This window comes from Neovison vison, chromosome 5 (assembly GCF_020171115.1).
Source record: "Neovison vison isolate M4711 chromosome 5, ASM_NN_V1, whole genome shotgun sequence".
In the NCBI taxonomy this organism is placed as follows: Eukaryota; Metazoa; Chordata; class Mammalia; order Carnivora; family Mustelidae; genus Neogale; species Neogale vison.
In genome coordinates this window covers 140,735,865-140,755,500 of record NC_058095.1, presented here as the reverse complement: position 1 = coordinate 140,755,500, position 19,636 = coordinate 140,735,865, and the positions used below count along the sequence as shown (strand labels likewise).

Below are 19,636 nucleotides of genomic sequence, written 5' to 3'. Positions count from 1 at the left end.
CATGCACTCAAAAATAATTTTTAGGGGCGCCTGGGTGGCTCAGTGCGTTAAAGCCTCTGCTTTCGGCTCAGGTCATGGTCCCAGGGTCCTGGGATCGAGCCCCACATCGGGCTCTCTGCTCAGCAGGGAACCTGCTTCCCTCTCTCTCTATCTGCCTCTCTGCCTATTTGTGATCTCTGTCTGTCAAATAAATAAAATCTTTAAAAAAATAATAATAAAAAAAATTTAAAAATAATTTTTACACCGAGTTTGTACCCAGAACTCTTCTATTTACTAGGGATACAACAGTGGAAAAAAAATGACCCTTTCCTAGATCTTACAGTCTGGATATAGATATTATATATCTTTATTCATCTTTTACATCAAGCTTAAAACCTCAATATTATAATTTTAAATTCCAAATCATAAGTGTTACCATTTAATCAAAAGTTTTAAAAGATCAATCCATTCATTAAAAAAGGCACTTGTTTCAATATTAAACAAATAATGCCTTCTTTCTTATGTTCCTTAGAGAAATTTATAATCTCCAAACTTCCACATTCCACATTCTTCTTGCTTATTAAGTCCAAAAGGCTTGGATCAAATGAAAGGAGGCCTTATCAAATATTATTCATATATGAAAAAGCCCCAAAATATTTCTCAGATCTCAACACTGTAATATGATATAAAACCATACACATGCCAAGAGGTAACACAGATCAAACAACAATAGGCAGTCCTAATTTTGCATGGTCCATATATGTACAAATTGTGATTACCATGATTTAGTTATATAATACCATTCCCCCAACAACAGAGTTGATTTCAGTCACCACAAAATAGGCACTAAGTAACTGCATGAAAGATGTACTTGCTGCTAATTCTTCAGTCCATAGATCACTATATAAATAACATATGTACATCCAAATCCATGTTCAGTCTTACTACTTTTCTCAGTCTGTTGGTGTTTGTTACCATGCATCTGCTACTCAGTGTATGAACAGAAAACAAAGCGTGTAGTTTTGTCGTGTCTCTGTCTTTAAGTGATAAAGCCATGCACCGTTAAAAAAAAAAAAATGGGTAATTGAAAGAGGGAATTAATCGACAAATGTATGGCAGAGAAACAAAATGTGAAAATGCTGGAAGGTAAATTAGAATCTGTTATGAATAAAACCATAGAAGAAATAGCTGGCTATGGGGATACAAACATGTAGTCCTTTGAGAGACTTCTGATACGCACCCAGAGAAACTTAATTAAGCTAAACTTATTGGCATACAAGTGGTACATGATTGGGACAAAATGGTTGGACTTATCTCATAAGTGGTGCTTGAAAAAACTTAATATTAAAGAAATTTCATAGATGTTTTATAATACTGAAAGTGAAAAGGATAAAATCATGGAAGGTGATTCAAACTTTGAGTTTGACAACATGCTAACGCATAGAAAAAGATGTTCACTCTGTACGGTAAAATATATGTGAAGAAAAGGGCAAACATTGAACTGTATTTAAAGTTTTATGCAAGTAATAGAATAGTAATTAAATGATTGATATTTCCCATATTTTAAATTAAAAACATATATTTAGGGGCATCCGGGTGGCTCAATCAGTTAAGTGTTTTCCCTCGGCTCAAATCATGATCCCAGGGTCCTGGGACTGAGCTCCGCATTGGGTACCCTCCTTAGTGGGGAGTCTGCTTCTGCTCAGCCCTTCCCCTCTGTTCATGCTGTCTCCCTGGCTTGTTCTCTCTCTCTCAAATAAATCTTTAAAATATATTTAAATATTTATATATATAAATATATAGATTTTATATATCTATATATAGATTTTTTGTCTATATCTATATCTATGTCTATGTCTATATCTATATCTATATCTATATCTATATTTTTTAAACCTTGTCCCCTGTTCTGGCACAGAGCTCCTAAAACCCATAAACCCATAAACTGAGATTGTGTTAAGGAGGAAATTGGGGCCTCTAGATAGCCTCAGGATGGGGTTGGTAACAAGAGAGATCAAGTGTTTAGAGGAGTGGAGCTGTCTGCCCCAGCCACCAAAGTCCAAGGAGAGGAGAGAGGAGATAAAGATTGACACCTATAAAAACTCTGGATCCATGGAGGTTCGGAAAGCTTTCTGGATTGCTGAACACACTGAAATGCTGCCCTCATACCTTGTCCAGTGCATCTTTTCAATTAGCTGTTCCCAAGTTGTATCCTTTACACTAAACTGGGAAAGCATAAGTAAATTAAAGTAAATACAAATGAAAGTAAAATGTTTTCATAAAATATGGGGCTCAGTGGGTTAAAGCCTCTGCCTTCAGCTCAGGTCATGATCTCAGGGTCCTTGGATCGAGCCCCGCATCGGGCTCTCTGCTCAGTGGGGAGCCTGCTTCCTTCTCTCTCTCTCTCTCTCTGCCTATCTCTCTGCCTGCTTGTGATCTCTGTCTCTCTAATAAATAAATAAAATCTAAAAAAAAAAGTCTTCATAAAGTAAAATAAAATATTAGATATGAAAAGGAATAGAAAATATGACCTACTCAATGGGAAAAGATAGCAAAAGAGAAAATGTGAAGTAATTCAGATGTTGAAATTAGCACAAAGTGTGTTATAAATTATAATTATAAAATAAATTATAAATAAAATAAATTATAAAATAAAAATAAATATAAAATAAAAAAATAATAAAATAAATATAAATATAAAAATTATAAAATAAAAATTATAAATAAAATAAATTATTAAAAATTATAAATAATTTTTTAAGTATGAGGAAAATATAGTCCTAAGAAAAGAATAGATTGGGAATCTCAGTAAGAACAGTACAAACTTAAAAAATTAATGTGTTTATAAGTGAAAATTATATGAAATGAAAAATTCACTAGATGAATTTAATAGCAGATTATAGGTGATGGAAGATTAGGACAGTAAGGTTAAAGATAAATAAAATTAAATTACTGAACTAAATACCAAAGAGAAAAAACCTGACCAAAAAACTATTTATTTATTTATTTTTAAAGACTTTATTTATTTATTTGACAGAGATTACAACTAGGTGGAGAGGCAGACAGAGAGAGGGGAAGGGAAGCAGGCTCCCCGCTGAGCAGAGAGCCTGATGTGGGGCTCGATCCCAGGACCCTGGGATAGCGACCTGAGCCAAAGGCAGAGGCTTTAACCCACTGAGTCACCCAGGTGCCCCCATAAAAAATTTTAAAAATCCTCATTATTAAGTGGGGCATATCAACCTAACATACATGTAGTTTGAACCCCACAGGGAGAAGAAAGAAAAGGCAGAAGAGAAAAGTATTTGAAGTAATAGAAATGAAAAATTTTCCAAAATTAATGAAAACACACTTAAACCTCAAGCAAATTTACACAAAGAAAACCATACTTAAGTACAACATAGGCAAACTTCTCAAAACTAAAAACATAGAGTAAATCTTGAAATAGCGAAATAAAACAGATTACACAAAAGAAACAAAAATGTGATGACTGATCTTTCATTAAAAGCAAGAGAGACAAGAAGTCAATTGAAAAAGTTTTAAAGCACTAAAACAAAAATAAATATCAACACAGAATTCTACATTACTGAAAATATACCTCAATAATGAAGGTGAAATAAAGATATTTATAGATAAAAAGCAACTGAGAGAATTTCTTGCCAGCTACGTGAACAGTGGTTTTAGTTGTTACTGCTTGTCACCCATCTGACGCTCTGTCCTTGACCTGACCATTATTGCAAATAGTATGAACATTTATTCTGATTAGACAGAAAGTTTCATCCCCTTTCAGATAATAGTTACAGAGACAACCACAAATACTGATCCTGAAAGAGAAAAAAAAAAGGACTAAACATGATAAAAACAAGACCAGTTGTTAGAAATTTGGCTGATTAACTTAGGAGGTGAGAATCTTACGGTGAGTAGTGCTTGCTATTTAAGAATAGCAGTGACAGGGGCGCGTGGGTGGCTCAGTGGGTTAAAGCCTCTGCCTTTGACTCAGGTTATGATCCCAGGGTGCTGGGATCGAGCCCTGCATCTGGCTCTCCGCTCTGCAGGGAGCTTGCTTCCTCCTCTCTCTCTCTCTGCCTACCTGCGATCTCCCTCTGTCAAATAAATAAATAAAATCTTTAAAAAAAAAAAAAAAAAAGAATAGCAGTGACAGGCCTATCTCAAGGCTTAACCTGTCCTGCGTTCAGCTTTCATGCTGACCCTGATGTTTTTAAGATAATAGTAAAAGGTCTCTAAGTTTTGGGGAGTGAGTTCTGGTTGCTATAATGGAACTTTATTCCTCTTGAAGTGATTTCCTGTGTCTCTAGTTCACATGGGAAATCTTGAAGGAAAAATTGACTGATTTGGGGCTCTTACTGCTCTGTAATGGGTTTATGATATTAATGAAGGTCAACCACTAGAGAATGAGAAAATGAAGAAAGCTACCTAAATTCTTACATTCAACACCCTCCCTTAAAAACAACACTATCTCTTTTATTGAAACAGGGTGAAAAAATAAGTTATATAATCTTGATAGTGGATATTGGATACTCTGTATTAATGTATACTCCTCAAAGAAGATTGTATATGCGCCAGCACCACATCTTCAGAGGACTCTTATTTGTCCAAGCCAGAAAGCAAAATGGCTAAAGCTACTGAGTGAAAAAGTTGACAAGCCTTAAATAGATTGAACTTGATGCATGATATATAGCTTGAGGTAGGCTGAAAATATTAGAAAATAGTCTGGTTGATCCATAGGCTTCTGCCATACAACTAAAAATGGAATATATAATAAAAGCCTTGTTTAATGGCCGGGAGCAATTCTCTCCCTTCATGCCTCCTGATTCCTTGCTCACTCTACCTATATATCTTTCCATATATTTGGAAATATATGTTATTCCTACTTCTAGTGTAGTTCTTTGGAGAATTAACTATTCTTCAGTTGATGGTAAATGTGGTAAATTAAATTTCCCTGTCCAATTCATGAACCTGGAATTCAACCTTGGTCCCTCCAGCTCTGCCTCTTGAGTTATGACTTGCGTGGAATAATACAAGAATAAATTGTTGTGTTATTTTTCCTAAAAACTGTTCCAGGACATTTTCATTAATTCCTATTAATTAGATCACATCTTGGGTTTCATATTTTTGTTCTCATTCTATCTGATACTTGAATATACAGCTTTACTTTGAAATCTCTAGGTCCTCGATCCTTTCTGTGGCTTCTGGAAATAGTGAGAGTTAATGTCTTTGCTTATAATCAAAGTTAACTGAAACAAAACTCTTATCATTTTTTTCAGAACAAAACTTTTGTTCAGTGGCATAGAGTACAAATAATGTGCTAACATCAAATTACATAATTCTTTATAATTACTCCTTCTATATAATATGGTATATTCTGTTTCATGAAAATATCAATTTGCAAACTTTTAATGAAATTCTATTCCTTACAGTAATCTTTTATGTCCTTTTGTATAAACATATACTGCATCATTATGAAAGTTAAATGAAATAAATTCTTAATACAGGTTGACTCATTCAAAATTTACACTTTAAGAGAAGTATCAAAATTAATTCTTAAATAGAAATGTGTTACAATCATTCATCATTATTGTAGTGGTACAAAGGAGATATACAATGTAGCTTTGGCATTAGAAAGCTCTGGGTGTGACTAATGACTAAACTATTCACTTATTATATAACATTAGTCATTGAAATTAGACTGTCAGATTTTTTAAGTACTAAAATGGATAATTACAGGATTTACCCTTGCAGGTTTCTCTTATGAATCTTATGGAAATTAAATGAAACTATGTACTTAAAGCATTTACCTTAATACCTAGACAATTATGATTAGATGCTATATGTTGACTATTTTTATTATGTAGACAGGCCATTCCCCTTTACATCTCCATACCATATGGACATTGTGATTGATATTGACTTTATTCACCATAAATCATATTTGGAAAATGCAAGTACCATGAAGTTGAAGCTACAAAATGAAACTGAACAGAAAATTACTGACCACTTTTAGTTACTTCATGATCTACTTATTTTATATCACTCTATTTTTAAAATTTATTTAATTTATTTTCAGCATAACAGTATTCATTGTTTTTGCACCACACCCAGTGCTACATGCAATCCGTGCCCTCTCCAATACCCACCACCTGGTTCCCCCAACCTCTCCCCCCGCCCCTTCAAAACCCTCAGTTTGTTTTTCAGAGTCCATAGTCTCTCATGGTTCACCTCCCCTTCCAATTTCCCTCAACTCCCTTCTCCTCTCCATCTCCCCTTGTCCTCCATGCTATTTGTTATGCTCCACAAATAAGTGAAACCATATGATAATTGACTCTCTCTGCTTGACTTATTTCACTCAGCATAATCTCTTCCAGTCCCGTCCATGTTGCTACAAAAGTTGGGTATTCGTCTTTTCTGATGGAGGCATAATACTCCATAGTGTATATGGACCACATCTTCCTTATCCATTCGTCCTTTGAAGGGCATCTTGGTTCTTTCCACAGTTTGGCGACCGTGGCTATTGCTGCTATAAACATTGGGGTACAGATGGCCCTTCTTTTCACTACATCTGTATCTTTGGGGTAAATACCCAGTAGTGCAATTACAGGGTGATAGGGAAGCTCTATTTTTAATTTCTTGAGGAATCTCCACACTGTTCTCCAAAGAGGCTGCACCAACCTGCATTCCCACCAACAGTGTAAGAGGGTTCTCCTTTCTCCACATCCCCTCCAACACATGTTGTTTCCTGTCTTGCTAATTTTGGCCATTCTAACTGGTGTAAGGTAGTATCTCAATGTGGTTTTAATTTGAATCTCCCTGATGGCTAGTGATGATGAACATTTTTCACTCTTAATATTTGGAGATAATTACAGATATTCTTAGTGTTTCTTTTTACTAATCCTGTGTTGCACTCTGGAAATATGTGATATGGTTAAATGAACTCTTGTCACAAACTTTTCTTCCTCCTCCAGAGAAAGAGTTACTACTAAAAGCAGTTATTAATGACTTTGGGTATGTGTATGGTAAAATCCCGATTATCAAAGCTCTGTGACTCCTAACATTGGTCACTTGGTTGCTAAAACAGATTGTGTATTCATAAGTGGTAACTCTTATGGGGAAAAAAAGAAAAGGTTAGTTTTTGTTTAGAACAGAAAAAGTGTTTTTTTCCTTCTTTGATTTTTTTTTGCTATTTTTTATATTTATACCCATAGAAAAAAGACGAGGTTCTCATTTATATAACACATTAATTCAAGCTGATTTATTAAAGACTTACTGCTATCATGTATAAGATAATCATATCAGAAGTGCTAACCTTTTCAAGGAATGTAGTTTTTATTTTGAAGTAACTTGTGTTTTAGCATGAATATTTGTTTCTTTGTCTTAATTGGTGACTCACATAACTGAAAATAATTTATGTAACAATTCATTTTGCTGACTCTTTAGTAATACTTCTTAAACACCGTATACCATAAGATGTTTCAAAATAAATTCCATATATTTGATCTGTCAGCTTACTCTGTTTTATATGATAGCATTTCTACTTAATATAAAAGTACCATATTATCTTTGTTCTACAAACAGCAAATATAAGCAAAAGGATTAAATAATTTTCTAAAGGCAAAAAAAGGGGTCAATGTCAGCAATTGGATTACAGCTAAGTACACTTTGATTCCCAGGACTGGCTTAGGATGATTAAAAATGCCTCTTTTATCTGACTTCAATAATTAGTTAGAAGTTAGGTCTTCCAATTGAAAACTTAAAACCTGTTGTTTTGCTTATTCTAAGTAACACTAAGTTTCCCTAATTATTTAGTAAACTGAAGGTAACTTTGAAAGATAAGTTAATGTTTTTATTTGTCTAGATATTTTATATTTATATTCTCCTTTTCTCTTATTTCCACTTATATACTTTATCAACAAAACTTATCTCCATCATCAAAATATAGTCTGAAATCTTTTAGTCCACTCCTCCTCATGATACCTTCTTTAGCAAAGCATCACTTCATATGCATCACTTACATATATGAACTTACAACCCCTTTTGACCCATTTAACAACCAGAACATACTTTTCAAAAATTGTATTCAGTCCTACCATTTTGGGGCTTGAAACACTAGTATTCCTCAGTGCAGTTTTGCTTTAGGATTTCATTTTCACGTTAGGATTTTAACGTTTATGCTCTCCTTAAATTGGGCTTCTTCAGACTTAGACAATTTTTTTTTTTATACATCCAATGTCACCATGACCAATGCTGTGTATATTTAGAAGCTTTAACAATCATTCAGTACTATTAGCATGCTCTCTCACTTCCATCTCATGTTCCTGTTTAATTTTCCTCATAACGTTTATCACTATGTGCAACAAATGTATTTATTTCCTTGTTGATTCCTGTTCCCTCCACTCACACAGCAAAACCAGAAAACAGAAATTACACCTATCTTCTCCATCCTTGCATGTCTCCAGTATGTAGATGAGTAACTGAGAGATATCAATATCAAAATAGATATTTTGATGAAATTAATAGATATAGTCTGAGAAACACTAGAAAAATACACATTACCTGATGAATTGTCCCCCACTATGAGTACTAATCTCATTTTTATTTTTATCATACCATCCTTGGTTATCTCTTTTAAAAAAATCAATGGCCCATTAATAAGGAGAAAAAAATAAGTTGACAGCACAGAAAAAATAAATTGGCATATAGATCTAAGCTTATTTTTTTTAAAAAAGTCAGATGTGATAAGGAGGCATATTTAAATAATGAGAAAACCATGTTTCTTCTACAATTGTGATAAACACATATAAGTTCTAAGTACTACATTTAAACTCTATACATAGAGAAGAAACATAAAAAGTGTAAAGAGACCCAAACTTCATATATATTTGGAAAGATTCAGTCACACTGTAGAAATCACCTCTTTGTCTTTGTGATTATCTGTAATTGACATGTATTAGATAAAAACTGTAGTAAAAATTATTTCTGTGGTTCAACAAGATGACCTTTGGGTTTTTCCACCAATGGCATTGCATAAGTCAAACTTGATTCTGGAACACATAGCTAAAGGCAGTTACCATCTATCTCATTCTGCCTTTGATCCGAATACACAGAGGGGAGAATTATTTAAATTGTGTATAAATATAACATAATATAACCTTGACACACCATGACAAATTGACTTCATTTGGCCTGAATATTTTTTTTTAATTTTCCATTAAAAAAAAACAAACACTTAAGCAGATGTTTTATTTTTCAAAGAGGACAAAGGGAGCCAGTGGTAAGCATAGCAAAGGAAATACAAATAATCGATATCACTGTGTTAATGTTTCAGATAATTAACTCTGAATTCCTTTTTTCAAAATTTGAGCATGGAAAATAGCCATACCAAATTTCACAGTGCTATTCAGTTTCTTTAATCCTCACCAAGCCTAGTGCATGCTTGTAATAGATGGTTCCTCTTGTATCTCAGCTCCTCTAGATTCTCTCTTGTAACAGTGATTTTCCATAGGGAAAATAAAAGCCTCTCCTGAGTTTCAAGAATTTCTAGATATGTTCTTTGAAAGAATATGGAATGTCGCTTTGTGACCCTGCCTTTCTTGTAGGAGAAGCCCATTCAAATTTTTTTATGCATTAGCTCACATTTGAGCACATAATTCTTATTCTTGTCCTTAATGCAAAAAAAATCATTTGAATTGTATATTAAGGGAAGTGCAGATAAGTTATTAACTGTCAATTAGTACTTCTTCACTTAGAGTATAGACAGTGAATCCAGTGGTCATTCATATAAACCTCCGTATGAATTAAGCTAGGGGAGGGATTGCTTGATTGCTTTATATTTTTTAATCATTTTCATCAAACCAGCATTCATTGAGTACTTCACTATGTGTATGAAAGAATAAAACAATAATAACAAAAAGCTAAGACGTATCCTTTGCATTCATGGAATTCACACACAGAAAGAAAAGATTTCCAACAAGTGATGTTTGTAAACAAAAAATAATTGAGATACTTGAATTCAAGGGATAGATTCAGAGGATCTTTAAATAAGACATAAAGTGAAGGACAGCTGTTACAAAAGAACTGAAAGTTTTTCCTAGGCAAGTTAAAAGGTGATGAAAAATACTTAGATGCATATAACAGTTGATATAATAGGGATCCAAACACAGTTTAGCATATTTAACACAACAATAAGATAGGTGTAGCTCATATAGTACAAACAAACCAAGTTTTTAGTATATGTGCTGCCGAAGCGAGCACCAAACCAAGTTTTATAGACTGCAAAATAATATGCCTCATGGTTTACTTAGCAAATTACCATTAATAGATTTAAAACTGTTACATAATTTGCAAATTAATGTTTATTTACTTTTAAAACAGTATTATAAGTCTCCCAATATTCTTCTTGTTTAATTGTAAACACTTCTTCATTCTTCTGTAGCTTCCATTACTACACAATTTATAGAATAAACTTGTCAGATTCTATTAAAAAAAAAAAAGACCCCTACTTTATTTTCTTTGGTGAAGGCAGATTGTATTGCATTTTTAAAATTTTGTTTTAAGATTTTATTTGTTTGAGAGAGAGAGCACGAACAGGAAGGGGGTGCAGAGGGAGAAGCATATTCCCCGCAGAGCAGGGAGCCAAGTACAAGATACTCCCAGGACTCTGGGATCATGACCTGAGCCAAGGGCAGACATTTAACCAACTGATCCACCCAGGCACCCCTATATTGCAATTATATACCAATTTTGAAAGAATTGACATCACAATAATATTGAATTTTCCAATTTCTGAACATGCATATCCTTCTATTTGGGTTTTTATTTGTTTCTCTTATCAATGCTAATTTTTACTATGAAAGTCTTGAAAACTTGCATATATTTTCTTAAGTCTTTTCTAAATATTTTATGGTTTTTTACACTGATATAAAATGAATTTTTGAGATTACATTCCACTTTTCTTTAGTACACAAAAACATACCTTGATTTCTATATACTGGTTATTTTTTATGTATCCTTGTTAATGTAGTTTTTACTATAGGAAATTGTTTTTATAGATTCCTTAGGATTTCCCACATAAGCAGTAATATCAGAAAATACAAACAGTTGTACAACTTTCTGAATTATGCATAGATTTTTATTGTCTTATTATAATGGCTAGGACCTCCATTACACTACTAAGTAAAAGAAATGAAGATCAAAGTCCTTGCTTTGTGCCTTATGTTAGAGAGAACATGATCTCTGAGTTTAACACTCCTTTAGGAGCCCATAGGACAAACATGGATTTTTCTTTGCAGAAAATATAAAAATAAGCAATTAATTAAATAATAAGGATATACAGAGTTCAAAGTAATTCATATAAATATAACATAAAATCCTTATTATATAATGAAAATATGTATTTAAAATGCTTATTTCAAACACACACATAAAAGTACAGAATATAAAACATTTCAAAAATTTTCTGATATAGTTATCTATAAATGATGGTATCTACCATTTTTATTGATTTTTTTAATAGTTTTTATTCCCATTTTTTACTCCAGGAATCAAATAAAACTATTACTTTTATATTTATTAAATTTATTGTATTTATATTATATATTTTATATTATACTTATATTTACACTTAAATATATTTTTAAATGTTTATCTGAAAATATTTCCACTCTTCTGCCTCTTTTCCATTCTTCCCTAAGAAGATATGAAAGTGTTTTCATCAAGGCAATATTTTCTAAAGTATAGTATCTACAACTAAAATATTTGTTGATGTTCCTTCTCATTTGAGAGCACTTCTTGTTTCCACACAAAATTGTTCATCACCTGGAGCAGGAATAGTTAAACTCCATCTCAGAGTTTGATGGGTGTCATGAGAGTCTATGAATCTCCTAACAAAAGCTTCAAGATCCTGTGTGCAGATGGTTGCAAATTGTCAATTTCTTTAGTTGATGCCCATTGCTTCAATAAGACACTTAAGGGCGTTTTTATAGGTCTTTATATTTATGTTTGTGCTCATCTATACAGGTGCACAGAGAAAAACTTGTTTTGTTAACGTAGCTTACTCTGTACTCACCATGCACTTACTAAATTAAATGTTTGTTTAATATTCATTTTCTCACCATCCAAATGCTTCTTGAACTTATCTGTTTAGAAAATAATTTAAAGAAAAAAATCAGGGGTGCCTTGTTGACTCAGTCACTTTAGCATCTGCCTTTGGCTTAACTTATGATCCCAGGGTCCTGGGATGGAACCTAGCATCTGGCTCCCTGCTCAGTGGGGAGCCTGCTTCTCCCTTTCCTTCTGCCCCCCCCACACCCCCCACTTATGCTTTCTCCCTCCCTCGTTCTCGCTCTCAAAAAATAAATAAAATATTTTTTAAAACTTCAAAAACTTCTTTGACTTTCTAAACTGAATTTTTTCATTTTCTATAATGGGATTGAACTTCTTTAGAGCAAAGTAAATATTCAGTATTACAACAAAGTCAACTTGTTTCAAGCTTTGATCATATATGATATGGTAAAGCAATTCCCAATTAGAAATATAAACCTTATCTGATAACATCAAAATCATTCTTTTCTAGTAAAAACCAAAACTCACATTTTATATTTAAAATCAGGAAATTAAGGGAGTAAGAATATATTCATATCAATTAAACAGTTAAATACAGGAATAAGGAATGCACAGTTAAAGAGAGACAGAAATGAATTATAAGCTATCTATCACTTCTAGATTAAACTCTGGACAATATTTATATTACCTTTAAGAGGTAGTTGCATTATCAGATTTTATTTTGTTTTTGATAGTCAGAATATTACTTTTTTTAAAAATTTAATATGGATTTAAATGTAGTCTCAGGGTGCCTGGGTGGCTCAGTGGGTTAAGCCTCTGCCTTCGGCTCAGGTCATGCATGAACCCGTGGTCCTGGGATCGAGCCTCGAGTTCGGCTCTCTGCTCTGCCTGCTTCTCCCTCTCTCTCTGTCTGCTTGTGATCTCTGTCTGTCAAATAAATAAATTCTTAAAAAAAATGTAGTCTCAAAGAAAAAGAACTCTATTAACTAATTAAAAATCTCCTTTTCTCTTTGCCATCAGAAGAAAATAAAGTATTTTTTTATCAAAATACAGAAAGAACTACTTCTTCTATAGGTTAAAAGTTTCATTAAGAGTACCTCAGATCAAATTTGAGAGTATATCTAAAGTGATTTTCTTATATTCACAATTAAATGGAATTTTATGTAGAAGAGGCCATTGTTACTTTCTGTATCGTGCAAAATATTCATCCTGTAAGGCTAAGGCTGAACATATTTGAATAATCTCTATGACAAACCTTCTAAAATAGCATAAAACATTCAGGAAAATACCTTATTATGTTAAAACATACTACTTTGGAAAAATTTTACAAATGGCCACAATGGCATAAAAGCTTACACACACACATATTTGTCAGAGAATCCAGTGACAGAATAAATCAATTCTTTTAACATTTCAGCATCATTTTACATGCCAAAACATGAGGAAGCAACATAGTCTTCCCATAGGCTTACATTTATTTTGATCCACTCCATTGTAACATTGAAAATTGTTCTCACACAGAGTTTTGATAAAACCAAACCACTTGGTTTGCCAGATAAAGAATGTGAAATTAACAATCATGTCATCAAGCCACTGTGTTAGATACAGATTTCCTTGTCTTTAAATGACATGATAAATGTTTCCAGAACTTTTAATCCTGGCATTAGACAAACTAAACAGAAATTTCACTTTACTTAGCAGAAACTTTAATTATATAGAAGCTTTACTTAAAACACACAAAATAATGACAAAAATATTTTTTAAAAGAGAAGAGAGAGGAAGATTTTAGTTAGAATCATTGCTTGTGAGAGCCTAGGAGATACTTCCTGATTTCAAGAATGACCCGAAAGCACTGGACTGAGAAAATATATTGAAAACCTGTATTACCAATAATTTTATAGGTCTAGAAGATATAAAGAAGAAAAGCAAACACCAGTTTGTTTAAAAAATGGACAAATTAAAAAAAAATGGACAAATTACTTAAGAACAAATTATTCAAGAGGAGTAATCATGAGTGGCCAACACACATTAAAGATACTTAACCTCATTCATCAAGAGCATATAAATTATAACTACAGTGAGAAAACATTTTGTGTTCTCCAGATTTTTAAATACATAATTCTAGTTTAAACTTCTGATTGTGAGTTTTAGAAAAAGATGAAGATTATCAACATTGTGATGATTTAATTAAAATCTGGAAATGCTAGTGAAATTGAAATTTTTCTTACTCCTAATAAAATGTAACATAGTATAAAATGGAAAAATAAATTGTGTTCATACATTTAAATCTAAAAAGTACTGAAAATTAATTTACTCTAGCATCCACACAAAGGAATCTAAAAAATTAATTCTGAACAAAAGAAATGGCAAGACACATAAACTACAGAAGAATGATTTCCCTATTATAGGATCAAAAGTAGGCAAAGTTGCATATGATTTAGGGTTATACACATGTCTGGTAATATAAGAAGTAGAGCAAAGTATTTAAAATTTAATGATACTAATGTGGAATCAGATAGGGGTTATGATATAGGAAGGATAAAGAAATTTCTTCCAAGTTGCTAATGTTCAATATAGGACTGGGACATACATTATTATACTTTGATTTTTTTTCTTTTTTATTTAATAATAATTTTGGATTATTTTATTTTTCATCAAGATAAGTGTGCTCCTTAATCCCCCTCCACTATTTCTCTCATCCCGTTACCCACCTCCCCTCTGAATTATTTCACATACTATACTTTCTGTCTCTATCCATATTGTTGCAGATGGCAAGATTTAGTTCTTTTTTATGGCTGAATAATGCCATTATATGTATATATACCACTTCTTTTTCCATAGTTCAACTACTATAATTAATGCTGCAATAAAAACAGGTGTGCATTTATCCCTGTGAATTAGTGTTTTGTATATTTAGGGTCAATACCCGGGAGTGTGGTTCCTGGGTCATAGGGTAGTTCTATTTTTAATAAAATTAGAATTAATTATTATTAAAATTAATTATTAAAATAATTAATATTAGTTATATTAAATAGAATTCAATAGAATTTTTAATACCATTTTTAAGGAGCCTCCATACTGTTTTCTACAATGGCTGCACCAATTTGCATTCCTACTAAGAGTGCAAGAGGATTCCTTTTTTTCCGCATCTTCACCAACATTTGTTTCTTTTTGATTTTAGCATTTCTGACAAGTGTTAAGTATAATCTCACTATAGTTTTCATTTGTTCTTCCCTAATGATGAGTGGTGTTGAGCATCTTTTCATGTGTCTGTTAGCTTTCTGTAGGTCTTCTTTGAAGAAATGTCTGTTCATGTCTTCTGCTCATTTTTAATTGGATTATTATTCTTGGGAGGAATGGTGTTGAGTTTTATCAATTCCTTAAATATTTTGGATACTAACCCTTTATCAAATATGTCATTTGCAAATATCTTCTTCCATTTGTTAAGTTTCTTTTAGTTTAGTTAATTGTTTCTTTGCTGTGTGGAAACTTTATGTAATCCCAATAGTTTATTTTTGCTTTTATTTCTCTTATCTCAGGAGAAATATCTAGAAAAATATTGCTATGGCCAATATCAGAGAAATTACTCCCTGTGCTCTCTTCAATAATTTTTATGGTTTCAGGTCTCACATTTAGGTCTTTAATCCATTTAGAGTTTATTTTTGTGTATGGTGAAAGAAAGTGGTCCAGTTTCATTCTTTTGCAAGTGGCTGTCCAGTTTTCCCATCACCATTTGTTGAAGAGACTTCTCTTTCTCCCTTTGTATATTAATTCCCCCTTTGTCAAAGATTAATTAACTGTATAACCATGGGTTTATTTCTGGGTTTTCTGGTATAGTCCATCGATCTACATGTCTATTTTTATGCCAGTAACATACTATTTTAATTACTACCACTTTGTAATATAACTTGAAATCTGAAATTGTGATACCTCTAATTCTGTTTTTTCTTTTTCAAGATTGCTTTACTATTCAAGGTCTTTTGTGGTTCCATGCAAATTTTAGGATTATTTGTTCTACCAACAAAATGCTGTTGGCATTTTGATAGGGATGACATTAAATCTCTAGATAGCTTTGGGTAGTGTAGACATTTTAACAATAGTCTTCCAATCCATGAACATGGAATGTCTTTACATTTCTTTGTGTTGTCTTTAATTTCTTTCATCCGTCTTTAATAGTTTTCAGAATATGGGTCTTTCACCTCTTTGGTTAAGTTTATTCCTGGATAATTTATTGTTTTGGTGCGATTTTAAATGGGATTGTTTTCTAAATTTCACTTTCTGCTGCTTCATCATTAATGTATAGGAACTGAAGAGATTTCTGTACATTAATTTTTCATCCTGTGACATTATTAAATTCATTTAACAGTTCTGGTAATTTTTTGGTGGAGTCTTTCGGATTTTCTATATACAGTATGATGTAATCTGAGAGTTTTACCTCTTCCTTACCAATTTTTTAAAATTTTTACACTCTACCTATATACTATCAATTCTCATTTATTGTATTTATATTTGTTATATATAAACAAATAAATATTTTAAATCATTATTGTCTAAAATTCTCTGTGTTGTACCATCTTGTTATCTCTCCAATAATGGTGAATGAGCTGGCAATTTTATATAAATGGGCATAACTGGCATTATGTATGCACAACAAATTAATATCTTGCAGTATACAACTAATGATTCTTGTTCAACAAATATCTCTTTATTGGGTCTCATATTTTTAATCTGTGGTGAATTATGGAGTTGCAAATTTCTCAATTTTGACCTAATCCAGGATCTTAGATTTATGTCTAATTTCAGGGACTGTGGTGCTAGTATATAGAAGTTCATTTCCTAGGTATATCTGAAATAATTATTATTTTTACATCTTTAGTCACCAGAGGTTTTTGCCCACATTTATTTAGCATGATACCATGGTAGAGAATTGTCTAGGGGTGAATCTTCCTGGGAAGATATTACCAAGTTCACAACTGACATTGTACTTTTTATGTAAGCTGTTTTGTTGTGTGGTTACTCTAATGTTTCTTTTGACATACTAAAATATCAACTTTCAAAGATTTAGCTTTATATTTTAATCTTTTTTGTCTGCCTGGCTCATAAAAATGGTTGGCAGATTAAATTTGTTTCTGAATGAGCACATACATTGGACACCTATTATTCAAATATACAGTCAGCTTGGAAGAAGTCCATCTATTGACAACTGGATTCAATCTATATTTCACTCCTCATACTATGTAATCTTATATGTTACTGACCATTTCCATAAAGGTAATGTTATTTAAAACAGTTAAAAAAATGTCTAAAGCAGATATGGTAGAATAAGAGGTATAAAGATTGCCTTCAGTCTTTCTAGATGAAAATTATGGTTCTTTTTCAGAAAGTGAACTTTTCAATCAGCCTGACAGTGTATTTTATAGGATTCTAGACAGTTTTATTTAGCCCATTAGCTAAAAGTTCAAGTATATGAGTGTAAGTTTTTGTCTTGTCAACCAAACAAAATCAATGTTGCCCTGTATTCAGGCTAACACTCATTTTGTTTTTTATGGGAATTTAAAGTAGGAATAGTAACATTAATAGGACAATTTTAGAAGTAAAATTATCAGGAATACCTAAAGTCTGTAACTACCATAGTGGAGTTTTAATTTTAATTAAATAGAAAAATTACTGATGTTGCAAAAGTGTAAAATCTTACAAATACATAAATCATAGAAAGTGAGTTGACAGTGATAACTATGTTAATGCATTGGAAGTATAATTACTATAGGAGCTGTATCTCATGAAACATCAGGAATTACATCATAATTTTTCATTTCAAATTTTATTATAAAAACAGGATTTTAATTATGTTTAATTCATAATATACACAAATATGAGAATAAATGTATGTTTTGATGATAAGACAATAAACCAATATATACTTGATAAAGTTTCCAATAGAGCACATGTGTACTTATGGTATTTGCATAAAGTAACAGAAGAATAACTAGAAATAATGAATATCAAGATATATCTATAATAAAGATGAAAAGGCTATAACTCATTATTTTATCCCTCAGTAAAATGTAGATTTATTGTTCTAACTTATGAATTTATATTGCTATCACTAGTTTACTTCTATATTATTCCAAAGGAAATGATGCTTATCTATTAATTTTTTAAATACCGGTGTATGACCTCATTTGACTTGATGTTTAAATGTATAAAGAAGTACTCTAAAAGCTTTGAAGTGTTAAAATATTATGTCCTTTATATTTATTCAGTTATTTATTCAACCAATGTCATTATGCATATGGAAACACCAGTTACAAGATGAAGAGGTTGAAATGAATTATATTTTTCTTATATAATGAGAAAAAAAGAAATTTACTTTTATTCTAATTTTTATTCTATATTATAATTTTTACTCTAAACACAAAATTGAATATACTAGGCAATGGTACAAACACATCTCTATAACACAAATGCTTTAATGTGATGCAGAAAGATGTCAGTTTTCATTGGTTAAATACCATGATGTGAAGTAGAGCTAGATAATATAAAATTGTTTTTCAGTTATTTTGGATGAGAAATGAAGGTTGTTGCATAATAAAATAAGGTATACAGTTAGCTTTTTAAAAATTCATAAAATAGAAAATGAGAATTGATAATAGGACTAATAAAAATACAGTTAATATTTTTTAAGACTTTATTTCTTTATTCGAGAGAGAGAGAGGGAGGGAGCATGAGCAGGAGGGACAGAGGAAGAGGGAGAGAGAATCTCAAGTGGGCTCCACCCTGAGCACAGAGAATGATGCAGGGCTTGATCTCATGACATTGAGATCATGATCCTGAGATCACGATCTGAGCTGAAACCAAGTCTGATGCTTAACTGAATGTGCCATCCAGGCACCCCAAATTATAGTTAAGATTTGTAGTGAAGAAAAAAAAATAAACATCCGAGGTAGAGAGTACTAAATGGACTCAATAGAGAAAAATATAAGTACTTTAAAATAACCTAATTGTCTTCAAGAAGACAGTAACCTTTGAGTTAGGGAGTGAAAAATGAATGAATCATGTTTTTAAAATAGGACAGAAATTATGAGGCATGGGTATGATTCTGGATGAAAACTATATATGTCACTTGGAAATATATTTTTTCCACCTATTTATGCATTCACCACAAATCTGTTGAAAACTAGAATGAGTCAAAACTAATGATGTATGCTGGGGACACAATAAAGAATAAAACAAAATAATTTTCTGACTTCATAGAGGCATCTTCTAGTGAAGAGATCAACTAATAACCAAATAAAATGTAAGGATCAGAAAATTTAGATGGGCTAGAAAAGGTGTAAAACACAGATGCTATGATGGAGAATGAAGTTAAAAGTAGAGGGCAACACAAGTAATTCAGTTGGTTTGGGAAAGCCTTTCAGGGGAGGAAAAAAAATTGATTGAAATATGCCATGGGTAAACATGCCAGCCAAGTAAAATCTTAAGGAAAATATTTTCTTCAAAGGGAATTACCAATTTTAAGCCTGAACAATTAAATGGTAGGTGAATGGTGAAAGCAAACTTTGTCACTGGGGAATGGCAATTTGCT

General features: G+C 32.0%; 1 pseudogene; it reads right to left on the bottom strand.

The window, feature by feature from the left end:
- Positions 1–2,072: 2,072 nt before the first annotated feature.
- The window catches only part of LOC122907479, a 189,022-nt pseudogene continuing 171,458 nt past the window's right edge, over positions 2,073–19,636 (bottom strand).